The sequence below is a fragment of the Macrotis lagotis genome, chromosome 1 (assembly GCF_037893015.1).
Source record: "Macrotis lagotis isolate mMagLag1 chromosome 1, bilby.v1.9.chrom.fasta, whole genome shotgun sequence".
NCBI classification, from domain to species: Eukaryota; Metazoa; Chordata; class Mammalia; order Peramelemorphia; family Peramelidae; genus Macrotis; species Macrotis lagotis.
Window position 1 is genome coordinate 529,861,886 of NC_133658.1, and position 22,438 is coordinate 529,884,323.

The following is a 22,438-nucleotide window of genomic DNA, read 5'->3' on the forward strand; positions in this document are numbered from 1 at the left end:
ATCAAATTATGAGGAGATTTGAGAAGGAGCAAAAATATAAACTATGAGTTTTTTTTAAACATTCTAGAGTAGGAACAAATGACCATTGGAAATAAACTCTCTTTATAATAATTACCACTATCTTCTTCTAAGAGATGTTTAGGGAAACTTCTGGAAGAAACAATAAATATTTTATAAATATTTCCAATTGGTTGCTTTTTATAACTTTTCTTTAATCCTCTTGATTCATAATCTAGCATCAAAAGTTATTAACTATTGAAATGATATTGTGATATATAAAAATAAATATACTAGCTTATTAATTTTATTTTATATGGTTTTTCTTAATGAAAGGATAATAATATAATTAAAAATCATTTAAGCATGATTTAAATCATTTGCAAGAAGCATAAAATTAAAATACACTGGAATAAGTTTTTTGAGTCAATTACAGCTATTTCATTTAATGAAGATAAAGGTTCTAATTCTTAAGTACATCTACAAAGACATGATAAGAAAATTCTCACAAGTTCTTGTCAAAGAACTTATCATGATTAGTAGGGGGAACTATTATATATACATATATTTACATATGTATTTATAAATGGTTATATCTTTTCAAGTATTCATACAGTTGACAATATAATTTATGTGCACTAAAGAAAATTTTTGTGCTCATTATGTTTTAACAAAAGTTCATTCAGAAAAACTGCACAATTTCTTTTAGGAATCGCATTTTATAAAATTTTTATTAAAGCAGAATATTGAGACCAAAGAATCATAAAGCAGAAAGTAAAGAATATTCACAACTTACATCCACTTTCCTGCCCATTATATTAATTGATAATTGATGCAAACAGTAGGAATATAATATTAATTTATAAACCTGTCTGAGAATTGCTGTTGATTATCTACTCTTTATTAATGTATAGAATTCATCAATCTGTAGAATTCATAGGTAAATGCTTTTAGAATACTTCCACTCCTCTACACTTAACTTTGAAATTCTACGGAGTTAGTAAAAATTCTGTGTCAAATGGAAATATTGATTCTGCAGCATTTGGTATTAGATGTGTGCATTTAAACATGTGAATAATAATAAAGAGTTCTATAAAGGCATTATTGAATTTCTGAAAGTTGTCAGTTTATTTGACTGAAATTAGTTTTTTTTCCCTATATTTTTCTTTTCCTTTCTATGTTTCAACCCTATTCCATGCAAGGTTTTTAAAAACTTGCTCACCTCTTTGGCTATGCTATCTTGAGGGACCTTTAGGCATGTACTAAATTCAGAATACCCTAGACAGATGCCTAATATGCCTGTTGTTTATTTCCAAACCATCTCCATTCTCTCTCCTTTTTAAAAAGACACAGGACAACATCTGCAGCAAACTGTTAGATATCATGATGGAGGAGGGTTTCTATTAAATCAATTAAATTATATGAGTGCTTTGTAGCATGGGCTGACAATTTTTCAAAGAATTAAAATATTATATACTTAACACTAAAACTAATCTCTCACTGTTTTATCAGAAAATACCTTTCATCTAATACTTCCTGGGTTTGTGATAGGTCAAAATCATCGAATTTCTTGATGCCTCAGTTTTTTCTGACATAAAATGGAGAAAAAAAAATCTTTGTAGCTTACTGACTTCACAGAATTATTTTGAGGCTCAATGAATCTATGAAATCCTCTGTAATTTTTGTTACTATGTGTTACTATATGAAAATGTTCCAGTGAATATGAATTTCTCAAGACCTATTCTACAGAATGCAGAAGTGCATTTTGCTTCATATAAATAGATGAAAAAAATTCTCTTAATATTATTTTAACTGTCCTGATTTTTTAAACTTACTTATCTTAATCCTAATTTGGTTCTAGTACAAAGAAGGAGTTTAATAAATGTTTACTAATTGGATTCAACTGGACTTGTTTTTTCTTATGAGGCAATATGGCATAGTGAGCTGATCTCAGTGCCAGCAAGAACTGGTCACCTGTCCCATCCCAGAAACATAATGCTTCTGTATCCTTCATTAAGTCATTAAATTTTCAATCCCTGAAGCAACTCTCTAAAACAAAGGTTCTAACCTGTATCGGTAGAGGGATTTTCTTCATTGAGATTACCTATACCAAGGAAATCATAAGCCTTTTCCCTTTCCCAATTCTAGCCTAATTGACTTGTATCAGAAGATATTTAATTGAAAAAACCTTAGAAGACATCTTAGTAGTCATTTTACATGCCCCTTGAGGTCCTTTAAATTTCTAAATCAATGATTTTAGTCTAGTCTAGAAGGGTAACTGACATGCCTAAATTCACACAGATAAGAAATCAGAGTTGAAACTCTTTCAGAAATACCAATTAACTTTTTTATGGAAAAAATCGCTATTTTACATTTTAGAGTTTTTCTTAGGCATATAGTTAGGTTTTGTGGAAATACTATATAGATGGTTGTTAAGAATTTTCTTTTAGTTAGTTGGACATTCATTGTTAATACTCTGTCTTTGTAATTTTAACAGCACTGATTTTAAAGCATATAAAAAGATAAATGCATTTTTTTGTTTTTACATTTTAGTCTTTTTTTCTGAAGAATTTGTCTATTCAACAAAGCATATGGATAGTATTCATTAAACGCTTGCTGGATTGACAAATTGACAGTGTTTCACACAGATATTTATATAACTTGTTTATATTTGCATTTAAGTCATGTAACTATGACAAAAAAAGTAGATACACAACATGAATAGGTCAAAAAACTATTGTAACCCACCTCATCCCCTTTATACCCTGGAGACAAAGGATAGATGCTAGATTAAATACACATCTGATAAAGAACAAAACAAACAATGCTGATTCCATTTAATCCCTTTCCCAATTTAGACCTACATCCCAAGGAAATGTTTATTGATTGTCATTTAACCATTCTTTCTTCAAAGGATGATGCTATCAGCAGTGGTAAGCAGGGCTCAAGCTATAGATTATTTCTTTTTTTTTTATTACCTCTTTGTAATATACAAGAGGTTAGGCTAGTCTTTTCCTATATATCCAGCTCTAAAAGATCTTTATTTATTGCTCTAAAGATCAAACATCAGTTAATGTCTGTACAAAGAACAAAATGATGAATTTGAAAGTTGGTTGTACCTCAGGAAGGGGAAACTGTTTTCTTGTTGAAAGGAAGAAAGTTAAAATAGAAAGAAGACAATTTCAAGTGTAATGATGTGCAATAGTTTTGTGATCTTGTAGCATATCTACTGATTGTATGGCCTTCCATTAGAACCTTTACCCTCAGTTTCTTCTTCTGTGGATGAGAATAACATTTATCAATATTCTATATTATCCTATATATTATTATTTATATTATTAGAGGAAAGTGATTTTTAACTATAGTATGTCCTATGAATATCAGCTTTAATATTATTTTATATTATTACAAAGAAATCTTAGTACAGTGGATCAATCACCCTAGATTTCAGCTAAGATGAACTTGAATTTTTCCTGTGTACAACCCTAGTATTCTACCCACTGTATCACCTATCTATCCATAATTGTAAATATGTACATTCTAATACATATATTTCACATAAGGAAATTAAGAATATAAATAAATTCACAAGTTGCTATGAGGTTTTTCTGTAATAATACTAATACCTATGCATAAATATTATTATAGATTCCTTACTTATTATAGATTTTTACCCACACATATCTATTCCTTTATCAGTCTCATCATTTCTAGTTTTACAGTAGCTGAATAGTATCTCTCTTGCTTCTCAAAATCATAAATATGGTACAGAATTTTATCACCTCTTGCTTAGAATATTATAATGACTTGTTGGTTGGGCTCTTTCTTATATCTCCACTTCAGATAATCCTCTACTCACAAAGTGATCTTATGAAAATATAAATCTAATCATGTCATTTCCCCTACTTTTAAAAATCTGGCCAATCCCACTTACTTCCACTATCAAGTTTAAAATCTTACTTTTAGCTATTGAAATCTTACAGTCTGATCTCATCTTATGTTCCCAGTATTCTCATTTTTTTGCTTCTCTCAATATACTCAAGCAATACTGGTAAAATTGTTATGACACTCCATTCCCTGAAATCTTTGCCTTTTCATTGGCTTCCCTCCAACCCTGAAATGCTATCTGTCTTCATCCATGTGGCTTGACTTCCCTGTTTTCCTTAAGCACAAATCTCAGCTTCTAAAATGTCCTTTTCTGGTCTCACTTATACTGCTGTTACCTTTCCTTTGAATGTTTGTGTGTTGGTTTGTGTGTGTGTGTGTGTGTGTGTGTGTGTGTGTGTGTGTGTATGCCTATACTGATTGTACAAGGTTACTTGAATATCATCTCTGTCTTATGAATAAGAGCAATTTGATGGGAAAGAACACATCCCGCCTACCCCTTTTTTGCATCAACAGTTTTTAGCACAGTCCCCAATACATAAGTGCCTAATAAATGCTTATTGATTGAGTGATATTCACAGGATATATTTCAAGGGCACATAAATGTATTTTTACCCACTAAGTTAGTAAAAACTGAAATTTTATATGCATTGTCATGGAAGGCATGAATCTTCTCAGTGAGGTTGGTGTGGTATAGAATATAATCTGTTCATATATAATGAATACTTAAAGATTTTCTTTTTTTAATAGTGCTGTTATTCTACAGTAAACTCTCTTTGGGGGAGATAAACTGAGTAGCAATGTGGGTGAAGCAGATGATTGAAATAGATGTATTGGAGTTGTTCAGTGTTCACTGGTCTCATTTGTGACTATCATATTAGATATTGGTCAATGAACAAGGAATGCAAAGATGAGCACTAGTACTAAAAAAAGTTTTTCAGAGTCAGATCTTCAGTATTTTGCTAGGAACATAAATATCAAACTCAAGAAAAGAGATCCAAGGCACAGGACTATAGGACCTCCTTTCTCATAGAAAGTAGAGAGTCAAAATTTTGTGATGAGATTGTCTCTTCCACCTGTTTCCTTAAAATGGAATAAGGTAAGTTTTTAGAAAGAACAATAGAAGGATGAAAAGGGGGAAAATTATGAAGGATTTTAAATCTCAAGCAAAGCATATTATATTTAATTGTGGATGTGATAGAAAATCACTGGAGTTTGATAAATAGAGAGGTGACATGGTCATACTTACACTTTAGGAAAATCATTTTGGCAGTTAGTGAAGGCTGGATTATAGTGTGAAGAGACTTGTTGCAGACAGATCAACCTTAATTCATCACAAAATTCTAGAATTTATTTTGTTTTATTGTTACCATGTTTTTTCATAATATTCAGTTTTAGACTGCTCCCTATCTTATCTTGTAAATGAAAATTAAAAAGAAAAGAACCATATTAGAAAAATAAAACACTGTCTTAGTGCATCTGATTGTCAGCTTATGCTACATTCTCTCCCACCACTCCAGGTACATTTTCTCAATTTTTCATTGAAGTCAAATTTGAACATTGTAATTACTCAGTGTTCAGTTTCATTATATTGTTCTTTCTATTTACAATGTATGAATTATTGCATAAATTGGTGTCCCATTTCTTTTTAACTTTACTTTTGAATGAATTATTAAAATGATGGTGAATAAATTTTTAGAAAAAACAAAGCAGTGAATATTAAGAGTCTGGCTGGTTCATAGAAAACAAGTTGTACCAGACTAATCTAAATTTGTTCTTTTAATTGGATTTTAGATAAATTGGGTAAATCAACAGATTACTGTATACTGTTTCTGATTTTTAACAAAACATTAAAAAATTTCTAATTACATGAAAGGTCGTTGGATCTTTGGTTAAGGACCACTGAAAAAGGACATGAGTCAATCAATATATGTTCTGTGTAATGCATTAGTGCGATATAAGGTAGGCTTAGGCAAGTCACAAGGCATGAGCAAGTATGAGTGATGCTATATTGGTAATCAAGAAGCATTTAAGAAATATAAGATTTCCAAAACATCAGATAACTCCTCTGTGGAGGATCTGTTAAAGAAATAGACCCAGATAACACAGGGAAATAAAGGAACCATTCATTCAACTCCTATTATGTTCTAAGTGCTTTTAATATGATTTAATTTGAACAACCATGTGAATAAGGTGCTATAATTATTCCCACTTTACAGTTGAGGAAACTGGGGCAATTAAGAGACTTGAACAAAGATAGTAAGTGTCTGAGTTTAGATATGAACTCTTACATGCCTAATTCTAGTCCCAAAGCATTATCTACTGTGTTTTCTATTGCATGGTTGAGTTGTAGTACTCTGAAGCATGAAAACACAGTTCCAAAGGCATATATTGTATACCCAGGAAATGTATAAAAGGATATCTGTTAACCAAAATCACAGGTTCTCAATTCTGACACTGGCAAGAAATACATTAAAGAAATATAATATTACACTGGCACTGCCCAGAAAAATACCAGATAATTTTCTGCATTCATTTCTTTGTGTTTAAAAGTTTAAAATCATGAAAGTTCAAGTATAAAACATGTCTGTAATGACATAACACCCCTGGGGATCTGTTGAAATATTCTAACTCAGTTTGTAAATTAAATCTCTATACATGCTACATAGTATTTTATATTTAGAACATAGAAAAGAATTAGATTCAATTAATTTCCCTAGTAGGACAATTTTTTGGATAAATTAATCTATCTATTAGGCTAGTAAATTTGGAGAAATGATATACCAGTCTGCAATGAGTTATTGAAGATGGATTCCATTTCCTCTTTTAAATGATTAATTGTAAATATTGATATTTTGTCTTCCAAAATCATGGCATTCTTTGAGTTTCAACTTTAAGGTTAAAAACCATGATCCCTCCTTCCCCATGCTTAAACAAAATTGACTCATTCAATAATAATCACACATGAATTTATATGAGTTTGTACTTATTTTTAGATTAAAGCATCCACATGTCTGTTATCATATTCCAGTGTTAAAATGCTGTAAAATGTCGGGGATGTAAAAATGAGATATGAAATAGTACTTCTCAGATTCTATTCCCTATATTCCCCTTCCCCACCACCATGACCTTCCCTCCCAGACCACATAAAATCCTTTTGTGGACAATTATCCAATTGTACACAGTGAATGTTGTACTATGATTATACCAATTTTTCAGGTATAATGATTACAAGCCTCATAATTACAGGAATTGTCAGCTAAATTTTGGTTCTTTCCTAATGTCTGGCACTCTAGATAAGTGTTTTTTGCATGACTAAATGAAATTATTGTTCACTTAAAATAATTAAGAATAAAGATAAAACTTGATATTTGCATGATTCTTTATAGTTATAAAAAAGATTTAGATATAGAAGCTTAGCCTTCAAAAAATCCAATGAGATAAATTACAAAAAGAGGGAAAAATCCTATATGTTCCAACATATTCATAGCAGCTCTTTTTGTAGTGGCAAAGAACTGGAAATTAAAGGGATGCCCAGCAATTTGGAAATGGCTAAACAAGTTATGGTACAGGAATAAATGATCAGACTTTAGAGAAACAAGGATGAGTTACAGGATCTAATGAACAAAGGGAGTAGAACCAAGAAAACAATGTACACATCAAAAACAAAATTTTGACATGAATAAACTTGATAGAAACATTCCCTCTCAGCAGTCCAGAGAGCTAGGACAATTGGCTATAGACCATATTATCCCTATCCAAAGGAAGAATAAACTAAACAAAACACACACACACACACACACACACACACACACACACACACAAATAACCCTTCCAAATCTGATGAACAGTTTATAAAAATTATTCCTTATGCATCTCTTTCCCTTAGTCCTAATTCCTCATACCAAATATTGCTAATTTGTAAACAGGTTTTGCAAAATATGCCTGTATAAGGCTTAACCTGATTGTTCACTGCTGAGGGGAAGGGGGTAGGAAGGGAAGGTGGAAGGAAATTTTGTAACTTCAAAATACACATGTGCATATGGATGAAAATAATAAATTTAAAATAAAAAGATCAAATATAAAAAAATCCAATGAGATAAATACTATTATTTTGTCCATTTACAGATTAGAATAGTAATCTTTAAGAAAGGTTAGATTATTTGAAAAAGGTCTACAGCTAGTAAGACTATGAGTTTAGAATCTGAACTCAGTAGTTCCTAAGTTCAGACCCAATATTCTATTCATAGGATCATTATTTATATCTGGAATGGACCTTTTCCTTTAACTTTTATTTTATTATTTTTCTCCACAAAGTATTCAAAATTAGTTAAACATTTGCATTAGTTGAGTCATATAATAGTAGTTCATATGTGAGTCCAACAGAAAATTTTTCCTCTGATAAATTTTCTTATAGTCTTGTTTATTTGGGCTTTTTTTCCTTTGGCTAGACAGTGGGGTTAAGTGATTTGTCCAAAGTCACATAGCTAGGTAATTGTTAAGTGTCTGAGGTTGAATTTGAACTCAGGTCCTCCTAACTCCATGGCAGCTGCTCTATCACTGTGCTACCTAGCTGCCCCTATATTCTTAAGCAAAAGAAAAATCAATGTATCTGACTGAAATTTGATTGTTTATCTGTTTTGTTTTTCATTCTCCCCCCCTTTTCACTTTTACTATTCATGCTGCCTCCTATTTTTCCAAGGCAAGTTCACTTGACAGCTTTGTCCCCATTGGTCAGTACTTACACACACACACAATTATGACAAATAAATGCAAACTGAGAAATTTATGATGTTGGACCATTCCTGACTACATTTCCATTAGCACATGGTGAAATAGTCAATCAAATATTCTTTTTATTCTATAAATTGGAAAATATTTGAATAATTTAACAGTCTTGGAATTTCAGAACTTCATTCAGTGGCATAGTTGTAGTCCCTGATCTCTGTTTTAATATGCTGCCAGCTATTGCTACCTATAATGGCACAATCCAGGGTCCAGGATGAATATCTCTCACTCAGTTGTTTTCTTGAATGGCTTTAGGGTATGAAGAAAACTACACTACATCACTGTCCTCATAATGAGATCGTTCTGCTGGATAAACAAGCTCCCTGCAGGCCATACCTGCTGATAGGACTCAGTGAACCAAATATTTAACATTTCAGAGAGGCTCCTCCCTGCCATTCTTCAGGATTGTATGCATCATTTTCAAGAGAAAATCTGATGCAGAGAAGTAGAAAATTGAGCTACTGATTCATGGGTCCTTTGCAACCACCTGGCTTAGTAACAAAGCCTCAGTTCAATGTCTGGAGCCTGTGAGATAATAAAAGTTTCAAAGTTTCCTATAAAATTGTGGAAATTCAAATTTTTGTTATATCTTACCAATTTAGGTATGGTTCCAGGTGAAACCAACACTCCAAAGTAGACTTTCAAAATAACTTCAAACTCTTAACACATTCTCTGTTGTTGGAAATAACTGCTTGGAAGGAATGTAGAGAGGGCAGAGGAGAAACTTATGTTGGGGGAAAAGGAAAGGAAAATACATTTTCAATATTTAAAAAGATAACTTTTTTTCTTTTAAACATCTTTGCATATTTTCTTAAGAAGAAGAGAGTGTCCTTTCTTCAGTTTTAAATGCATAATTTCTTTTGCAAAAATAAAAAAAATTGACAAGGCTTAATGCACATATGTTGTTTCTTTCAGTTGGGCCATCAGAATAAATCAGCATATATAAGAAAAAACAATGTCATTTAAAAACAATAACACTTGATGTGTCATCCCAGCATTGTTAGAGGCACCAAGTATTTTTTCCACTTGAATCTGAGCTATAATGATATTAACTTTATAAGACTACAATATGGCCTTCCACAAATCCTGTACTGGCACATGATATTGCAGGCTAAATAGCAAATTTGACAATAGTTACATCTTTATTCACTAGGGAAGAACTAAATAATACTGACGTTTTCATTTAATTTGTTAATGCTAATGCCATGTAGATTTTTATTAATAGGTACATTTTATTTTTTATTTGTTTCTGTGATATCATTTCCCACTTCTGGATATAATCCCATAGACTGTGAACTCCTGGAAGAAGACAGGAACTGTCTTTCCCCTTCTTTTTTATCCTTTATCTCTTTTAAGTCTCCTTTTTGTATGTGTATGTTTTTTGCATAATACAGTGTATAGCACAAAGTAGGTACTTATTAAATGTTTGTTGATTGATTGATTGATACTCTCTCTTCCTCATCCCTGCCTCCCAGAATTCTAAGCTTCCCCTTAAGTATAATGTAGGCACATGCTCCTACTCAAAGCATTTACCCTTGGTACTCTGAATTTTGAAATATTTTAAAAGTATATATATTTTATGTATATTATACTTGAATATGTTACACTTCATTCGAAATCATTATAAGCTGAATGAGAGTAAGAACAACTGGATTTTTGTCTCCATTTTTCATTTGTCAAACACAGCTGTTTAACACCTTGATCATTGTAGGAATTCAATAGATTTGTTTTAAATTAAATCCTCTTCTCGTTTTCTTTCAACTGATCTACTATGAGTTTCTCCCTATGAGTCTTAAATATAGATACTCCTCTGCCTACTGATGTCACTGTTCTCTATGCTGAATTCACTGTTCTAAAATGATGTTGGACAAAAATCAGAATTAAACCTGTGTCTAACAATGATCAAGGTACACTAAGAAAGATGTTCATATTGTCAAAGTTGCTTATTCACAACCAAACTGTGAAACTGATCATCACATCCTATTAACTGAAAGTACAAATAATGAAAAATGGTATTCCAATAGATAAAACTAAAGAAAAAATACAAAATAATACCTAACAGTAAAAATGTATATAGTACAGTAGCACAGTTGATGGAATGGCAGTCTTGAAGTCAGGAAGACTCAATGCTGCAAACTGAACTGGAGATGGAACTGGAAAACCATTCCATTATCTTCACCAAGAAAACTTCAAATAGGATCATGAAGAATCAGATCTTATTGAAACAAATGAACAACCACACCTCTCAGTCATCCCCTTGATAAACACATTTCCTATATAAAGAATTATGACTAAGACTTAATGAAATTCACCTTTTAAAAACCCAGTTCAAGGCCATGGATCAGATACTCAGAATCTTGGTTTGAATTAATTATATGATCACAAGATAACAAATTTATAGCTAGAGTGACTGTTGGATTCTCTAATCTAACTCACCCATTTTATAGATGAAAAGACTAAGGTCCTGAGACAATGACTAGCTAGCAGAAAGTCACAAAGATAGTGAAAGTCAGAGGTTGGATTTGGAGTCAGTCCCTCTGATTTCAGATCAAGGACTTTTTTCCCCTCTGCCGAATAATTCCTGATATTCATTCTTGCTCTACGTTGTCAGTGAGTCAGTATATCACCTCACCAAGGAGAATTTATATTCTATCAATGAGATGTCATCATAGCCATATAAAATACTACAAATGAAATCAATGGATATATTTATATCTTTTATGAAGAAACATTTGAAATGAAGAAAAAAGATCTCTCTCTCTCTCTCTCTCTCTCTCTCTCTCATTGTTTGACTAAACAGTCTTTCTGAACATATTGCCAATCAACCAGGCCAGAAGCATTTATTAAAAACTGATTGTATCACATACAAGGTCTGGGGGTATAAAACACAAGCAAAAATAGTTTCTGTCTTCAAAGACTTTACATTTTAAAAGAGGGAGACAATATGTATATATATATATATATATATATATATATATTGAAACCATAATTTTGTTTATTATTGTTTTGTTTTGCCAAAGAATCTCAAAATTATTTTAATCATCATCTTATATTTTACTAGCTAAAATCTTTTCATTTATTTGATTTTTTATTGTAATGCAATTACATAAATGTGAATTATATAACCATTATATGATCAATCAGTATTTTGTTATACATATTTATTTAAAAGTCTTTTAATGGAAAATAAGGCAAGCAAAGAGATTGATGTGGTCTTTTGTAAATTATACTTGATTAGAAGAAGCCTTGGGCTTAATTGTTTATATTATAGACTTTTTGCTAGAAATTATTTTTTTGATTATAGCTTGAATATATAATTATGTGGAATTGAAAATTTTAATACTACTTAGAAACTTTTTATAGACACTGATCTTTATATAACTATTAAGCATATTATGACCTTTTACCATTTTTAAAGGTTATATGATATAGGTTAAAACTCAGAGTAGCACATGGATAATTGGAATTCTTCATTTAAAATATAAATAAGCTTAGGGACATATTCTATAATTATCTTAGTTCTTGGAATCTTTTATTTTTAAATTTGTATTCTTGGGATCTAAAATTATGTCTGACATGTAAATTGCACTTTATAATGATTGTTAAATTGACTTGAATATACACATTTTGAGTGTCTAATGACATGGTAAAACCATGCATTTCAAAGTATGACACATTTCAATGAGTTTATGTTCTAAATTGTTCTATAAGAGGACCAAAAGAAAGCTGATTTATAAGGTTATGAAAATACATTTTTTATTGCACTAACATCTGCAAATTATGAAATGAGATGATAAAAACTGAAAGGAAGTATATATGGCAAGATACAGAGCAAGAAATCAAAAGAAAAATAATTATTTTGACTAGAATGATAAAATTAAAAGACATATATAGTTTTAATTACTCTAGGAAGCTTCCAAGTGAAGTAATATCCTTTCTACCAACACAAATCATCATGTTCTTTGCAATCATAAGATTTTTTGCTTGTCTGTTTTGTTTTATTTTTATATTATAAACATTTATAGATCATTTCAGCTACAGGTGATATCCATTGTAACACAGTAAAACTAATAAAACTGTGACTTCATATGATTGTGCATGCATTTTCTCTACCTATTCTCCCTATTTTATTCTTATTAATTATTAGAAATTTATTTAATCTCTTCATCTTTGACCCAACTGAAAATATAAGGGAAAATAAAAAAAAAAGTTTTGCAATAAATATGTCAAACCAAACCAATTGCTTCATTGTATGGAAATCTACAAACCCAAATATGGATATTTTTATTCACACACATATGTAAATTGTATTTATGTGCAAACACATATATATGTTTTCCCCATAAATTTATTTTGCCAGTTCTGCTCATTTCATTCACCAGTTTGTAATATTAAATAATTTATTTTTATAAAATTTATTTTTAATATAAATTCTTCTCTTTTTTTTAGGATTTTGCAAGACAAATAGGGTTAAGTAGCTTGCCCAAGGCCACACAGCTAGGTAATTATTAAGTATCTGAGGTCAAATTTGAACCCAGGTACTCCTGACTCCAGGGTCGGCGCTCTACCCACTGTGCCACTTCTCTTCTTCTGATTCAACTTACTTGACTTAGCCTGAGTTTATTAAGTAAAACCAAGTATGTCTTCATTTTTTACTGCACACTAGTATTCCATTACATTTATAAATTACTATTTCTTCTTTAATTGATGGGTATTTCATTTTTTAGGGTTTTTTTCCCCCAAAGGCTAAAATAGGTGCTATAAAAGATGACCTTTTCCTATTTCTTCTATCTTTGGGATCAAGGAACTAACAATGATATAGCTGAATCAAAAGGCCCAGCACTTTTAAATATGTTTTATATATAATTCCAATTTGATAAGAATGGTTGTTTCCATTCATAAGATGAATTGGTTTATCTATGCACCTGTTTCCCCAACAACCTTTCCAGTAGTTATTTTACTTTTTTTGTCAGTTTTACAAATCAGATGAGTATCAGGTATAAACTTGCTTTGATTTTCATATTTCTCTAATAAGTAGTGATTTGGAGTTTTATTGTTTTTTTTTTCCACTATGGTTCTACAATCTTAGGAAGATGCTCAAAGCCCCTAGAAATGTTGTGACTTGCCTAGGTTACACACCCGATTTGTTCAGAGGGAGGATCTGAAGCCAAAGTTTCCTGATTTCTAGTATAGTTCTCAAGCTATGATATCATGTTACATCTATGATTTAATTTTACCTGAAGAACTAGATGCTTAATAAATCTTACTTCCCTAATGGAAATGAAATTTTAAAAAATGAAATTATTAATGTGAAGTTGAATTTAAGAAACATCATCACTTGAAATGGGAAAGTTTGTACCATAAGCCTACTGGATCAGGGTCATATAAATCACGATCTGGAACTAATATCAACGAAAAATGAAACCTGTTTTTTACAAATAGAAACTGAGATCTGATACGTGCACAAATTTTTACCAAAAAAAAAAAACAAAAACTAAAAGAAACTCATTTTATGTCAGTAAGTATACTCTTGGAGCTGTGATGTCAGTTAAATCTTTAATTATCTTCCTTAAATCAATTAATATTTTAAAAATTTAAATGAAAGCAGTTTTTTTTGGCAACTAGAAGGGCTGGATTTAGAAGGAGAAAAGTATTCCATATTCAAAAAATAAATCAAATCAACTCATGAGATGAAATGAATCCACATTTTCAACTAGAGTCTCGATACAAGAAAAGTGCTTTTTTAAAAAAATCTATTCTATTTTTATTTGTGATTAAAACAAGTATTTCTACAACAAAATAAAATAAAAATGAAACTGCAAATATATTATGCACAATATGCTATTATTTTTAAATATATAGTAATATAGAAGTTATGTAAATTTCTTTTTTTTCCTTTTTTTCTTCCCTTCCTGTCTTCCCTCCTTCCCAAAGGAGTAACTTTTATGGTGATGTTAATGATGATGATAATGATGATGAGGATGATGATGAGGATGTTTATCATTCATTTTTTAGGCTTTTGCAAGGCAAATGGGGTTAAGTGGCTTGCCCAAGACCTCACAGCTAGGTAATTATTAAGTGTCTGAGATCGGATTTGAACCCAGGTACTACTGACTCCAAGGCTGGTGCTTTATCCACTGCACCACCTAGCTGCCCCTTATCCTTCATTTTCAAAGAAGACCATGCCATTAGTGAAATGATGCCATGACAAGCATATATATTAAATTTGAGTGAGAAGGTTACTGTGCTATGTCACCAGTCTCAAATTTTCTTTTCTAGAGCCATCTGAGACTGGAGATCAGATATGAATCAAGATGACTGGAGATGGCTCAGGATACAAGGAAATCAAGGTCAAGTGAATTGTCCAGGGTTACCCTGCTAATAAATTTCAAATGTCTGAAGCCAAAGTTGAATTGAGGTTTTCATGACTCAAAGGTCTGTTTTCTATCCACACCATCCACATCAAACAAAAATAGGTATATAAATGTGTGTGTATGCACATACATACACATTTGTATATAAACAAATATACACATATGTCTGTATGTATATTTAAAGTTATTCTGTATATCTTTCAATTTTTCAGTTCTTCAGATAGTGTCTCTTCTCATATGTCTTTTATAGTTAATTTGAGTATTTATAATAATCCTTATGTCTTCCCCATTCAACTGTCTTCTGTTTATTAGATGAAAATTTGTGAGGTAAAAGTTTGTGAGGTGAAAATTCCTGAGACTGTGAAATGATAGTGAAATGAAATTTCTATTGCTTCAGAGGATCTACATTCATTTTGTGGATATTTTCTGTTTGTTTGTAGAGAAATCTGGAGAGCTTAAAAATTTCTGAACAATTTCACCATCTTCCCAAAATATACCTCCAGTCATACTTTTAACTATATAGTTATTTATTTTTTTAAGATAGCACAGATATGCTAACAGCTTTCATTGGGTTTATTATTACAATCAGGACACATCCATTTGTTTCTTTCTTATTGACTTTCACCCCTTTAAATTTCTGCTATAAGTCATAGAAAAGTCCACCATAATTATTCCTAAAAAGTAAAAAAAAATTGCAGTTAGAAATAACTGCTGTAAAATGTAACATCAACTGAAATGGAATAAGTAATCCAATATTACTCAAGGAAAAGTAAACAAAACTTTTGCAAGTTAGAATGTGTAAAATGAAGGAAATCACAACAGTACCATGAATTAATCTTCATTATTTTATAAAGATAAAGTCTACCTTGATTTTCTTTCTTGCTTGAAATTTTCCTAAATAAATCAAAATTGTGTTCTTTCCTTGATTTTTAATCTTCTTTTTAAAAGCATATTCAAAAATCCATTCTAAATTTCTTCCTGCCATGAATAATATATGAATTTTCTGTCATGAACTTACAGTAGTCAGTGTTTATTTAACATTACAATAAAAGATTCTGTCCCAAAACTTGTTCTTTCTATCCCAAAGAGGGTTTAATGGAAATTGGCACCAGAACAAGAACTATTCCAAATGTTACACCTCTAATAATCTCTGAAATGTTTCTAGCTTAGGGACTGAATTTAAATGTTTCCCATAATAAAGTCTTTCACAACTCCTGTCAAAGGAATTTCTGTTCTGTGAAAACAATTGAATGACCCTTTACTTAATATAAGTCTTTCTGGTAAAATCTCCATCTTCCTTAATCAGTTAAATATGCAGTTCTTTACAAATTTTCCAAAGGACTAATTTTCTTTGGTTAAAAAAGTAGAAAAAAGTACAGTTGCCTATGCTATTACAGAAAATTAACTATGTTTTATCTTATGAGGACTGAACAGCAAATAAATAGATAAATAAGTAAATAAAAAATAAAGAGAATACTCTGAGAAGGTACAACAAATTATAGAGGAAATGTGCTATTTTATATACACCCACATAAAGATGTGTATATAATACTATTGTCACTGTAATGTGCTATAAGAAATAATATATATATATAGAGATAGATAGATAGATAGATATGTGTATGTGCATATATATATATTCAACTTAAATACTCAATAGATATTTTTTTGTATAGCATATGGGATGTGTCTTAATGCATATAATAGGAAAAATGAGTTTTCTTTTTTTTTTTAGTTTTTTTTGCAAGGCAAATGGGGTTAAGTGGCTTGCCCAAGGCAACACAGCTAGGTAATTATTAAGTGTCTGAGACCGGATTTAAACCCAGGTACTACTGACTTTATCCACTGCGCCACCTAGCCACCCTGAGCAATGAATTTTCTAAAGAGACTAAGCATCTACTTTATAACTTATGATCGGTCTATTTGAGGTATTCACCAGCTACCCTCAAATCCAAATGGTAATGCAAAATTTTAGGAGACTTATTGTCAAAGCATCACTCGTTACATCAGGGATTCGGGAGTCAGGAAGATTTGATTTCAAATTTGCTCTTAAACATTTCCTTGCTCTATGATTCCAGACAATTTTCCTAATCATTATCTGACAATATTTCTACATCTGTGGAAATTGGAGATAATAATAATAATACCTACCATCTGTTGTTAGAAATATAAAGAAATATAACATGGGATGATATCAGTGAAGTGCTTTGTAAACCTTAAAACATTATATAAAAGTTATTAATTATTAATATAGTATCACATAATATTTTAAACATTTTAGAATTCATTTTAGGAAGCAAAACAAAATGTCCCAATTACCACCAAACATAATCTTATATTTTTTTCTTTTATTCTTCTTCATTCTGAAATATGTCAACATATTGAAGATGTTTTATAGAGATACAGACATAAATACTGATGCATATAATTTTATAAGCACAAAGCCATGCTTAAAAGAAAAGTCTGTTCAATAAGTGGATAGACTATATTTTTTCACTTAAATGACTTAAAAAACATGATGTATAGGAACAAACTTCATTAGCAACTACAATTATCTGTCATTTACTTAGCACTTTAAGATTTGCAAAGATATTTACAAAAAAAATCATTTTATTTCAAAACAATTCTGGAACATAGTATTAATATTTGCATTGTTATTATTATTATTGTTAGTAGTAGAAGTAGTTAATTGTAATAGCACTATACCCATTTTACAGATAAAGAAACTGGAAAAGAGAGTAGCTAAGTGACTTGTTCAAGGTGACATAGCTAATCATTTTCAGAGGAAGGATTCAAGCTTAGCTCTTTTAGGCTCCAGATCCAACATTCTATCCATTGCACTACCTGTGGATACTTAAATGCTGATATTAGGACAGCTCTTGCCAATTCAGCTAAAGTTTAGGGTGGGAGCTCCACTCCTCCTCCACACACACACACACACACACACACACACCTCTGTCCCTAATTGCTCAGAGATACATTTATAAGAGGAAAGAAAAATATTTGTATTTTGAAGAGTCCCACACTAATATCTTTGCCTGCTTTTTGGTCTGCAATATTCTTTGTAGCAGTCCTGCCCATCTCATCATATCAATCCATTCCCTTGCAGGATAGACAAAATTCTCTTAGCCAGCCAGCTGAATCTTGTTTGGCTGTCCTCCAAACCACCTGTCATATTCATGTCTGCCTATAGGTGTTCCTTATACCTTTCCCTGGCTGGCCCCCAGACTGGTCAGAAGTCTCAGACTTCTCTGATCCTGATCCCCAGAGCACTGCAATTCCTAATATAATTAAAGACATATTTCAGAATGAATGAATAAGATTATTTATTAAAGTAATAGAGTAGGTTTTATATTGAGATTCTTTAATCTTGCAGTTAAGATTTTAGGGGTCACAACCTTGGATAGGGACAAATCAAATCTTTTTTTCCCTCTTCACTTATATTTAAATGAAATTTAGTATTTCATGCAAATAGGAAGTTAAGAGCATACTTTAAGAAGGCTTCATAAACTTCCAGAATTCCAAAGAGGTACATTGCATCCAACAAAGATTAAGAACACCTCTTTAGATGATAACAATTTGTAGAATCAGTCTGTTAGGGAAGAGCAGTGGTAAAGGATTCATAATCTTCAAATCACAAAATCATTTTCTTTACTGTATGGGAGCTCTTGGAGGGGAAATTTCTCTACCTAAACTTTCTTTGAAATTCAAACATTCATTAAGCAAGAAATTGTTGAGCTAGGTTGCACAGTATATTACAACTACTAGGTGTGGAGTCTGGAAAACCTGTCTCAGAAACTTAACAGCTATGTGATATGGGAAAGTCATTTAACCTCCATTTGCCTCATTTTCCTCATATGGAGGAAATGAAGGTAATGGAGATGTATAAAGATAAAAATAGTACCTATCTATCAGAGTGGTTATGAAAATCAAATTAGATACTATTTGTGAATTCCATATTGCCTAGCACATAGTAAGCACCATATGGTAGTTATGAAAATTATTATTAGTTCTTGAATATATCTAGAACTATGATAGGAATTAAAGAAATATAAATTATAAATTGCCTTCCAGGATCATAGATCTGTTGAGAGAGAGACAAAGACAGAGACACACAGAGAGAAAACAGTAAGAGAAAGAGACAGACGGAGAGATATGTCAGCTACAAAGCAAATGCTAACTTAACCATCATGAACAGAATTAGAACAGTGAGAAGGAAAGGAAGAAATATTTCCAATTGGCTCTTCTTACTTCAGACTACCTCTGGAGTATTGTATTCAGTTTAGGGTGATATGTATTTTAAGGATGGACATTAATAAACTCAAGAATTTTTAGAAGGGGAAAATCCAGATAATGAAGCAGTTTGAGTTTCCTTTATGATTATTGAGAGATGGAGCTTGGGATGCTTGGATTGTAAAAGAGAAGACTTAGAAAAGAAGCAGGATAGGCAGTACTTTTTAAGGTTATCTTGTGAAGAAGAAATCAGATTTTTTTCTTTGTTCCCTCCCCTCAGCCCCTCAGGGAAAACACATAAAGGAAAATTCTCTTATTAATTGGAGAAATATAAAAATACAGTGGACTGATTAGGACATAGTGGGTTCTTCTTCAGTGGAGAGCAAAAAGCAAAGACTAGATATCTCATTGCAGATAGATATCTAGTTTTGGATAAGATCTTGTGGGGTAGGGGTATAGTTGTAGTGGGTGGCCACCATTTCAACTGTGATTCCATGAAGTTCAGTCTGCCAGTTGTATTAAGGTTCATTTTGGGGTTTTCTTGGCCAGAGTAGTTTGCAATTTCCCTCTCTAGTTCATTTAATAGATGAGAAAACTGAGACATACAGAGTTAAGTAATTTGCCCAAGGTCACAAAGTTTATAACTGTCTGAGATCTGATTAGAACTTAGGTCCCCTAACACCATGAATTGGTTAGAGAGCTGGATTCTGGGTCTTGACTCCAGAAGACTCATCTTTCTGAGTTCAAATTTGGCACCAGACTATCATTTACCAGCTGTGTGACCATAGGCAAGGTACTTAACTCTGGTTGTCTCAGGTTCCTCATCTGGAAAATGAGCTAGAGAAGGAAATGTTAAAACACTCTGGGATCCTTTCCAAGAAAATTCCAGATGGGGTCAAAGTCAGACACAAGTGAAATGACTCAACATCAACAACCTCCTAACTCTTGGGCTGTCACTCTATCCATTGTTGCATCTAGCTTCCCAAATAGGTACTGAGGGCACTCATTGCCAGAACTAGGACAGCATTTAGGAGACTCCAAAAGAAAGGAAAGGCATTAGGCTGCTACCAAACTGACAGTCTACAAAGTTCTTGGGCTGACTATTGCTGTGTGCCTGTGAACAGTTCAGTAGAACCAAGCCAGAAATTTGACCCACTTCCATTTGTACTGTCTTGGAAGATTCTGAAGAATTATCTGGTAAGATAAGGTACAGACTTGATAAATAGTCAAAGGATATGAAAAGATGATGGAATTAAAGTTATCTAGAGACATGAAAAATTTCTCTAATCATTATTGATTAGAGAAATGCAAATTAAAACAGCTCTGAGGTACCACCTCACATCTATCAGATTGGCCAACATGACTGAAAAGGAAAATGATCACTGCTGGAAGGGATATGGAAAACTAGCACATTAATGTATTACTAATGGAGTTGTGAACTGCTCCAATCTTTCTGGAGAACAATTTGGAATTATGCCAAAAGGACAACAATATGTTGTGAACTCTGATCCAATAAGACCAATTATAGGCCAAAGAGATAATGAAAAACTCATGTGAGTAAAAAGCAGGTGTGCAAAAAGCTCACAAGTACAAAAATATTTAAACAACTCTTTTCATAGTGGCAGAGAATTAAAAATTGAGGGGATATCCATCAACTGGGGAATGGCTAAACAAATTGTAGTATATGAATGTGATGAGACACTATTATTCTATAAGAAATGATGAGGTATTGCTTCAGAATAGCCTGGAAAGACTTGCATGAACTAATCCTGAGTGAACTGAGCAGAACCAGAATATTATAGAAACTAACAACTACATTGAGTGATGATCAACTGTGATGGACTTGTTCATTTCAGCAGCACAATAATCAAAGACAGTTCTAAAAAACCTGAGATTGAAAATATCATTCCTATCCAGAGAACGAACTGTGGAGTTTAAAGGCAAAGCAAAACTTATTATTTTCGATTTTTAAAAGACACCTTAGGAATTTTAGTTTTTTCACTCAAATGTTTTTTTTTAACTGTTTCAATTTGTTTCTTCTTTTCCAACGTGATTTATATGGATCTATGTTTAGCATGGTTATACATGTATAACCTATATTAGGTTGCTTTTTATCTGGAAAGGATGAGTGAAGGGTCAGAGCAAGACAAATGTAAAACTCAAAATATGGTAGTTGAAAACCACAGGTCCATGTAGTTGGAAAAATAAATAAATAAAATTTTTTTTTTTTTTAAAGATAAGGATCAGGCAATTGAGCTCTTAAGCAGAACTGAGTTTTCGAATTCTACTGCAAAGAGCTTAACTCCAGGAGGCTGGCCACATAGCCCAAATGCTAAACATAACTTTAACTAATAGATTATTTTGTGGAGAATTCATGCAAAGAAAGAATTCCCACAGAGGTCAAAAAAAGCAGCAAATATAGGGACACTCTCAAAGTCTCTCTAAAGAACTTTCTTAACAGAATTTTAAGATAACTTTTATATCTATGAAATGCCAGTATATGTTCTTTTCCAAACACCATTGTCCTTCAAATTATTTTAAAAATAAATCACAACAGTTGGTATTTTTTTCTGGGTGAATAGAATAAACCCATGAGACAGTATTGGTAGGGAGTCTATTGTTTAGCAACTACACTTCATAACAGTAAGTATTTTTACTATTTTAAATCTCATCTTAAATATTATCTTTAAGCTGCAAATATCCATCTCATAATTTTGTTTTTTCACAACATCATAATTGCTTAACTTCTATCATTTTCTGAATACAACAAGTATATTATTTTTATTTCAATGGGACTAAAGAAATACTCCTTTCTGTCTTCTATATGATTGTCTCCTCTTATTCATGTTTTATTATTTCTCAGGGCACATATAATTTATGTATTTGCCATATGCATCTAATATGTGAGAAATTAATACATTGCCTAGTTAAAAATTATTTTCTTTCTATAACTGTAATTTTATAATCCTTCCATAGCTAAAAATATACATTAAAAATATGAGTCCCAGAATTCTTTTGTGTGAATATACCAATGTGTATATGTTTAAGATATGTGTGAATGTGTTTCCATATAATATACAGATATGCAGGTCTTCACATCAAAGAACTGTGAACTCCATAACCTATATTTTAAAGCTAAGTGACCTAAATTGAAGGCAGTT

General features: G+C 31.6%; 1 protein-coding gene across 1 annotated transcript in view; it reads right to left on the reverse strand.

Moving 5' to 3' along the window:
- The window catches only part of IL1RAPL1 (interleukin 1 receptor accessory protein like 1), a 1,500,378-nt gene that overhangs the window by 708,403 nt on the left and 769,537 nt on the right, over window positions 1–22,438 (reverse strand). The gene's annotated exons all lie outside the window — the stretch shown is intronic.